Source organism: Telmatherina bonti (assembly GCF_933228915.1).
Source record: "Telmatherina bonti genome assembly, chromosome: 21".
Taxonomy (NCBI): Eukaryota; Metazoa; Chordata; class Actinopteri; order Atheriniformes; family Telmatherinidae; genus Telmatherina; species Telmatherina bonti.
The window spans coordinates 3,835,652-3,843,839 of record NC_136630.1 but is presented as its reverse complement, the minus strand read 5'-3'; the positions used below and the strand labels follow the sequence as shown (position 1 = coordinate 3,843,839).

At 37.1% G+C, this 8,188-nt stretch overlaps 1 long non-coding RNA gene across 1 annotated transcript in view; it reads right to left on the bottom strand.

The window, feature by feature from the left end:
• The window catches only part of LOC306771670, a 7,843-nt gene extending 778 nt beyond the window's left edge, over positions 1 to 7,065 (bottom strand). The window contains exons 1-2 of the long non-coding RNA XR_013771767.1: positions 7,000 to 7,065; positions 2,123 to 2,222 (exon numbers count right to left, since the gene is read on the bottom strand). This is a non-coding gene — a long non-coding RNA (uncharacterized lncRNA). The remainder of the gene's footprint in view (positions 1 to 2,122; positions 2,223 to 6,999) is intronic.
• Positions 7,066 to 8,188: the final 1,123 nt, after the last annotated feature.

Genomic DNA, 8,188 nt, shown 5'->3' with positions numbered 1-8,188 from the left:
AAATAAAAGAAGTGATAAAAAATGCGATGATTATCCATATAAGATTCTTACCATTTGTTTTACGAGATTCCTCCCAAATAACCTTGCACTAAAAGCTGCAGTTTTGTTTTATAAATGTTGCACGTAAGTGAAAATGAGATGACTAGAAAGGCGTTTCACCTGTGCCAACGTCTCCTTTCGCACCAGCTTTCTAATCAGAGAGTTGGTGCTTCTGAGCATGACACATCACTAGAAGATGCCCCGTGTGGTTAAATATAATCGTCCGCCAGCAGAAATAATACCTGCTGAACGTACAATTAATTCTATTAGTTTAGTTACAACCAGACTAATAATAATTTCTGTTACAGATATATAATTTATACAGAATCAGCTTTAGAATGACCAAATTACTAATAAACTTCCAGCACAGTTATTTCATTTTGCTTTCGGTCATTTAACAGATGATGACAGAATAATTTCATTTTACTGTAACATCAACAAAACATATATTTAGATATATTCTTTATGAATTTGTACTCTTTATCTACTTTTGTACCTCATTCAGGAGAAAAGCTTTTTATTAGTTTGACACATTCTCAGCTAAAAACAAATGAACAAAAAAACATAAATCTGAATCACACACAAACACAAATGAAACGACACAAAGCTTTGATATGATTTTATTTTTTTTCTTCTTTTTGTTTAGCAGTGAATGGAAGTAATCCAGCAGGTGGCGACACACCTGACAGGGACCGTGGAAACGGTGGCTTGACAGCCAGTCTGGTTCCCAGGAAAGGTGACTGGACCACCCTGTCCAGCGGCTCTGGTTCTGGTTCCAGCCCAAAGCAGCATTCCCACCAGATCGCTGGACGTGATGCTCACTGGGTGTCTACGCTTACGGCGCCTGGACGTTCCCTTCTCCTGGCTTTTTAACCCAGTGTGAGTCTGCTTCTGGTCAGTGTGCTTTATTTTGGTTCATTTACTATTTATTTATTTTGTTTTATTGTTTTTTTTTTCCTGATTTGATCTATTGTTTTACTGTGTTATTTTTTTTTATCTCCTAATTGTTTTACTCTCTGGTTGTTTTGGCTGATGTACAGCACTTTATCCCAACTTTGGTTGTTTTAAAAGACTTTATATATAAAGTTGAGTTGAGCTGTTACATGACGGGGGACACCTGGAAGGCATGGGGTCAGACTCTTTCAGGTCAGGAGGTTCTTTGCAGCTTCTCTGCACAAGTACTCGAGTAGTCATTCCCTTGTCCGCTGGGTCCGAGTGAGGCTGGTTCAGTCTGTCATGGATTGGTGGAGGTGTGGGGACCCAGTTGCAGGATGGAGAGGCAGACAGGATGCAGGGACAGGTTTTCATCAAAACTCAACAGAAGACAGGACGGAAACATTACAAGCAACTAGAGACAAGTAAACACAAAGAACCAGCACGGAGAACAGAAACCCAGGGCTGTAAAGGCAGACAGAAACAGAACCAGACACAGGTGGAGTGAACCGTCCAGGTGAACGTAATCAACAGGAAACAAGGCTCTACAGAAATCACAACTTCAAGATAAAACAGAAAACAAGAACCAAAGACACACAAAGTCCGAACCATGACAAATCCAGTGAGTGTGTTTGTATGCAGAACACGAGGAATGAAGAGATTCAGATGGGACCACGTCAGAGGCAGACCCACAAAACCTGCGTGATCAACATGCATCCCAGCCGAAAACATGGAAATGATCACAGCTGTGAAGCTAAAAGCAAACATGTACAAATAGCTGCTCCTCATCAGGAGCCTGAATTCTGTGATGAGCGTAAAGTCCTGATAGATTTTATCCTGAGACAGACGAGTATAATAGATGCAAACAGTTGAGACTGACATGAGAGGATGGATGTGAGACAAAAGAACTTTATAGCTTTTAAAATGTTCTTTTGGAATATTTTGTGAGTCAGATCCAGATGGAAACACCTGGAAACAGAAGCTTGATTTAATTTTTTAACATTACCAAAACCTGGCAGGTTAAAAGGTTTAGAAATGGAAACATTTTCTTTCCACGTAGCTAAGAAGGTTGTTTGATGAATCTTTCACACAGTGGATCAATGTGATGCTGGCAGGAAGCGTTCCTGCACGAATCCAGACTAATACCAACCTGTCATGTTTCCTGCATGCTGGATCAGCGTCTGTTTCACATGCCTGGTGGTTGTCCATGTCCTCCTCGGTCCAGGACAGAGTTCATCACATCTTTAACCCTGCAAAAAAACAACAAACACACACAAAGTTCCCTGCAACGCGAAGATAAAACACCAACCTGCTGCTTATATAACCTGGACAGAAACTCACCTGCAAGTCCACATTATAACATCTTCAGTTAACAGCTTTCCTTCCTAATTAGAACCACTTTACGTTGATGGTGAACTAATTAGAACCACTTTACGTTGATGGTGAACTAATTAGAACCACTTTACGTTGATGGTGAACTAATTAGAACCACTTTACGTTGATGGTGAACTAATTAGAAACACTTTACGTTGATGGTGAACTAATTAGAACCACTTTACGTTGATGGTGAACTAATTAGAACCACTTTACGTTGATGGTGAACTAATTAGAACCACTTTACGTTGATGGTGAACTAATTAGAACCACTTTACGTTGATGGTGAACTAATTAGAACCACTTTACGTTGATGGTGAACTAATTAGAACCACTTTACGTTGATGGTGAACTAATTAGAAACACTTTACGTTGATGGTGAACTAATTAGAAACACTTTACGTTGATGGTGAACTAATTAGAACCACTTTACGTTGATGGTGAACTAATTAGAACCACTTTACGTTGATGGTGAACTAATTAGAACCACTTTACGTTGATGGTGAACTAATTAGAACCACTTTACGTTGATGGTGAACTAATTAGAACCACTTTACGTTGATGGTGAACTAATTAGAACCACTTTACGTTGATGGTGAACTAATTAGAACCACTTTACGTTGATGGTGAACTAATTAGAAACACTTTACGTTGATGGTGAACTAATTAGAAACACTTTACGTTGATGGTGAACTAATTAGAACCACTTTACGTTGATGGTGAACTAATTAGAAACACTTTACGTTGATGGTGAACTAATTAGAAACACTTTACGTTGATGGTGAACTAATTAGAACCACTTTACGTTGATGGTGAACTAATTAGAACCACTTTACGTTGATGGTGAACTAATTAGAAACACTTTACGTTGATGGTGAACTAATTAGAACCACTTTACGTTGATGGTGAACTAATTAGAACCACTTTACGTTGATGGTGAACTAATTAGAACCACTTTACGTTGATGGTGAACTAATTAGAAACACTTTACGTTGATGGTGAACTAATTAGAAACACTTTACGTTGATGGTGAACTAATTAGAACCACTTTACGTTGATGGTGAACTAATTAGAACCACTTTACGTTGATGGTGAACTAATTAGAACCACTTTACGTTGATGGTGAACTAATTAGAAACACTTTACGTTGATGGTGAACTAATTAGAAACACTTTACGTTGATGGTGAACTAATTAGAACCACTTTACGTTGATGGTGAACTAATTAGAACCACTTTACGTTGATGGTGAACTAATTAGAAACACTTTACGTTGATGGTGAACTAATTAGAACCACTTTACGTTGATGGTGAACTAATTAGAACCACTTTACGTTGATGGTGAACTAATTAGAACCACTTTACGTTGATGGTGAACTAATTAGAACCACTTTACGTTGATGGTGAACTAATTAGAACCACTTTACGTTGATGGTGAACTAATTAGAAACACTTTACGTTGATGGTGAACTAATTAGAACCACTTTACGTTGATGGTGAACTAATTAGAACCACTTTACGTTGATGGTGAACTAATTAGAAACACTTTACGTTGATGGTGAACTAATTAGAACCACTTTACGTTGATGGTGAACTAATTAGAACCACTTTACGTTGATGGTGAACTAATTAGAAACACTTTACGTTGATGGTGAACTAATTAGAACCACTTTACGTTGATGGTGAACTAATTAGAACCACTTTACGTTGATGGTGAACTAATTAGAACCACTTTACGTTGATGGTGAACTAATTAGAAACACTTTACGTTGATGGTGAACTAATTAGAAACACTTTACGTTGATGGTGAACTAATTAGAACCACTTTACGTTGATGGTGAACTAATTAGAACCACTTTACGTTGATGGTGAACTAATTAGAACCACTTTACGTTGATGGTGAACTAATTAGAAACACTTTACGTTGATGGTGAACTAATTAGAAACACTTTACGTTGATGGTGAACTAATTAGAACCACTTTACGTTGATGGTGAACTAATTAGAACCACTTTACGTTGATGGTGAACTAATTAGAAACACTTTACGTTGATGGTGAACTAATTAGAACCACTTTACGTTGATGGTGAACTAATTAGAACCACTTTACGTTGATGGTGAACTAATTAGAACCACTTTACGTTGATGGTGAACTAATGATGATCTCAATAAAGATCCATGTGATTACTTGAGACCTAATTAATTAATTCTCTGTTATCAATATGCTAACAAATTAGCCAGTTTAGATACAAATATATCACTTAATTCCCTGCTACTGATTTTTAAAATTCATATTTTATGCAAGAAACACCCAAAGAAGTTCACATGGGTGAAGATGGATATGTAAAAGCACTTGGGACAAGGTTTTAAAATATCTTTTAACAAAGATATGACACTGGTTCACCCTGCGATGGACTGGCGAGCTGTCCAGGGTGTTCCCTGCCCTTCGCCCAGAGACTGCTGGGATAGGCTCCAGCTCCCCCGCTAGCCTGAATGGATTAAGTGGTTAGGATGATGAATGATGGATTGAATGACACTGGTTCATATATGGAAAAATACATTGCTGCTTTAGAAACAATACAACAAAAAAAAACTCCAATTAGAATCTTTTCCTTCTGATAATAAACTGGAAAGTGCAGTAGGATACACATTCCCATCACTGCTGAACCAGTATACTGCACCGTGCTTCTACATTATATATTTCTATCTAATACATTGATATGGTGATGAATTAACACAGTGAACTAATGTTCATCAATTGATGATCAATTAGGTGTGAAGTAATCACCTGAATCTTCATGGAGGTCATCATTAGCTCACGATGAGCAGCAGGAATTCATGATAAAGTCTTCATTAATCATTAGTTACATATTACTTAAGTAAATCTGTACCATTATTGCAAAGCGTTACCCCTAAATGATAGTTCTTCTATTGAAGATTAGTTTTTGCTTTTTTATTTATCTGAAACACATATACAGTACAAGAACAAAACTTGACACTTGTACAGCGGTGAACCTTATTTGAGAATGAGAAGTAGGAAGCCCAAGGCTTGTTTAGATACTACTCCTTATTTACAGTCTGTTGTTTAACATAATTATATAGAAAACCTTTACACACTGAATCATCAGTCAGAAGACTTAATTAAAACAACCAATTAAATTATGAATTGTTTTCTTTTTTATAATCTTCCAATAACAATTCTTTATATTTATTTTTTAAATGGAAAATATTAAGACATGATTTTAAATCATGACTTAGTCCATTCCACAAGTTTACTCCATAAATGGAAATACATCTGCTTTTTCGGGCGGTGTGTACATCTGGCTTCTTTTTTAAATTATGTGGCATCTTATTACCTTGAACTTTGACAACAAATTGAGCTATTTTAAACTGGACTAAGTCACAGAGTTTAAGGCAACGTACTTTAAAACTAAAATATTTGTATGATCCATATAACCTGCATGATTTATTACCCTTATGGCTGTTTTTGTAGATTAACTAGTCTTTGCAGAGTAGTCTTAAAACTGGATCCCAAAACGTCCACACAATAATTATAATATGGTCATACTAAAACATTGTACAAGGTAGGTAGTGTTTTGGAATTTAGGATATATCTACATATTGATTGAATCCCAACACTTCTAGTTGTTTTCCCACACAGATAATCAATGTGACGTTTCCAAGTCAGTTTATTGTCAGGGACCACTCCTAGGAACCTATTTTCAGACACTCTTTCCAGTTTTACTTTATCAGTTTTTAAATCAATACTTATCTTCTTTTTATTATTCCCAATTATTATAAATTTACTTTTATTTACATTTATAATGTAACATTTATGATAAATATTATAATTTATTTGAATGAAAGCAGGATTTTAGTTTCCCATCTCTTCTGTTGCAGTCTATCTAGACTATTAAGTCATCACCTGAACAGAAAATATTTGCGTCATCTACAAAAATAACACATTTTAAAACATCTGACACTGAAAATAAATCAATTATATATAAAATGAACAATTTAGGCCCCAGCATCGACCCTGTTGGAACACCACATGTAGGGATGTCGACTGGCAGTTTCCAGTTTGTTCAAACTGGCTCCTATTTTCAGTGTAGCTTTTCATCCAGTCATATACCACCCACCTAACGCCATTTTGCTCTAATTTCTTTTAGTAAAATTGTACCAATTCTAATTTTTTCTTAATAAATTTATCTAACTGGGCTACAAATAGTTTTTCCAGTATTGATGAAAACTAGGAGAGCAGGGAGACAGGGATACATGACTTTGGCTATCTTCATTTTTTCTGGGAACACTCCATGTTTAAATGACAGGTTATAAATATGTGTAATTAGTACTATAATTCCATTTATTATTATTTTTAAATTAAGACCATATCATATTAGTTAAGCATTAAAATTCTTCTACTTTCAATCCTTTTTTTTCTCAACATCTAGAACTGAATTTAAATGTCTCATCTGCTCAGACACATAATCTGTATTTCACATCAATGCCTTGAATTAGCTTGACCCATAAGACTGGAAACTGCTGCTGTACATGCTCAATATTTATCTGATCTCTCATAATTCATAGCTAAAGACAGTAGAGATGAATAATAATAATAAATCTGCCTCATCAACACTGTTTTGGTTTCATACTTACAACCTCCTTCGGACAGATGGATGGACATTTCTGATTGACAGATCATCAATGTTTCCCTTACAGCTGATACTGCCTGCTTTAGCTTCTCCTCACACTGACCACTCCCTTTTGGTCAAACTGACCACAGTCTGTCTTTCCTGCATCTCTTCTTCCTCTTTCCCTTTTCTTAGTCAGTTCCTCACATATTCACATGTTTATTATGCTTCTAAACTTTCCAGAATCTTAACACATAATCATCATGACTTCTGCAGAAGCTTTCAGTCAGTTCTACATCATTTCAACGTGACTGTTGGGCTGAGAAAGTCAAGTTTACACAAACTCCCTCAGTGTGTCAACAAGGAGTGCCCATGCAGCGTGGCGAGTTGCTGCGGAGATAACAGAAGCGTTTCGGTCTCTGGGATGGTGCCAGCTCTCCGCGGTGTTGGTGAACTGTCTGTGGCCTGACAACAAGCCTCACATACACTAAAAACTCTTCATGGTTGAATCACAGCAGCAGAAATCAGCCTGTCGCGGTGGTCGTGTCAGTTTAAGGGATTTTCAGTTGTGTTTGTCGTAGCTTCTTGTCGCTTTGACTTCTGTCTTTCCGGCTTTGTTGTGATGCGTTTATCCTCCTGTTTGCTTTGCTGCATGTGAACCTGCTTATTGTTACTTCATTCCCTCAGTTTTCATACCACAGCCGTGTCTTTGACTTTGTGTTTTATGGTCTGTTCTCCTTCTTAGCTGCGCTTCGTGTTCACGTCGTTTATCATCATTACCTACCAGAAGAGCCACAATCAGACTGTGGACCTTTCCACAGAACCTGTCCTGCGTATGAACAGAGGTGGTGTTTGGAGGCAGCCGGAAAGAAGAGATGAATATAAAGTGTGAAGTGATGTTTGCAGGTCTTGGTGAGGTTGCAGGTATCCTGTTATCTCTTTCTGCTGTCTGGATCATTGTGTTACCACCTGCACCGGGTTGCTTATCTCTCACCTGCATCCATTCAGCCCATCAGACACATGTTACTCGGCTCAGTTTTCACTGTTCTGCTTTTAAATGACTTTATTAATCCTGCATCAGCAGATTGTTTGATTGTTTCTAAGTCTTGGATTTAGTTTGACTTGTCTGCATTTCTGCCCGTCCTCTTCGTTTCCACTGTGAAGTCGACTTTTCAAACCAACGCAAGGTTTAAAACTACTCTGACATGTTGAAC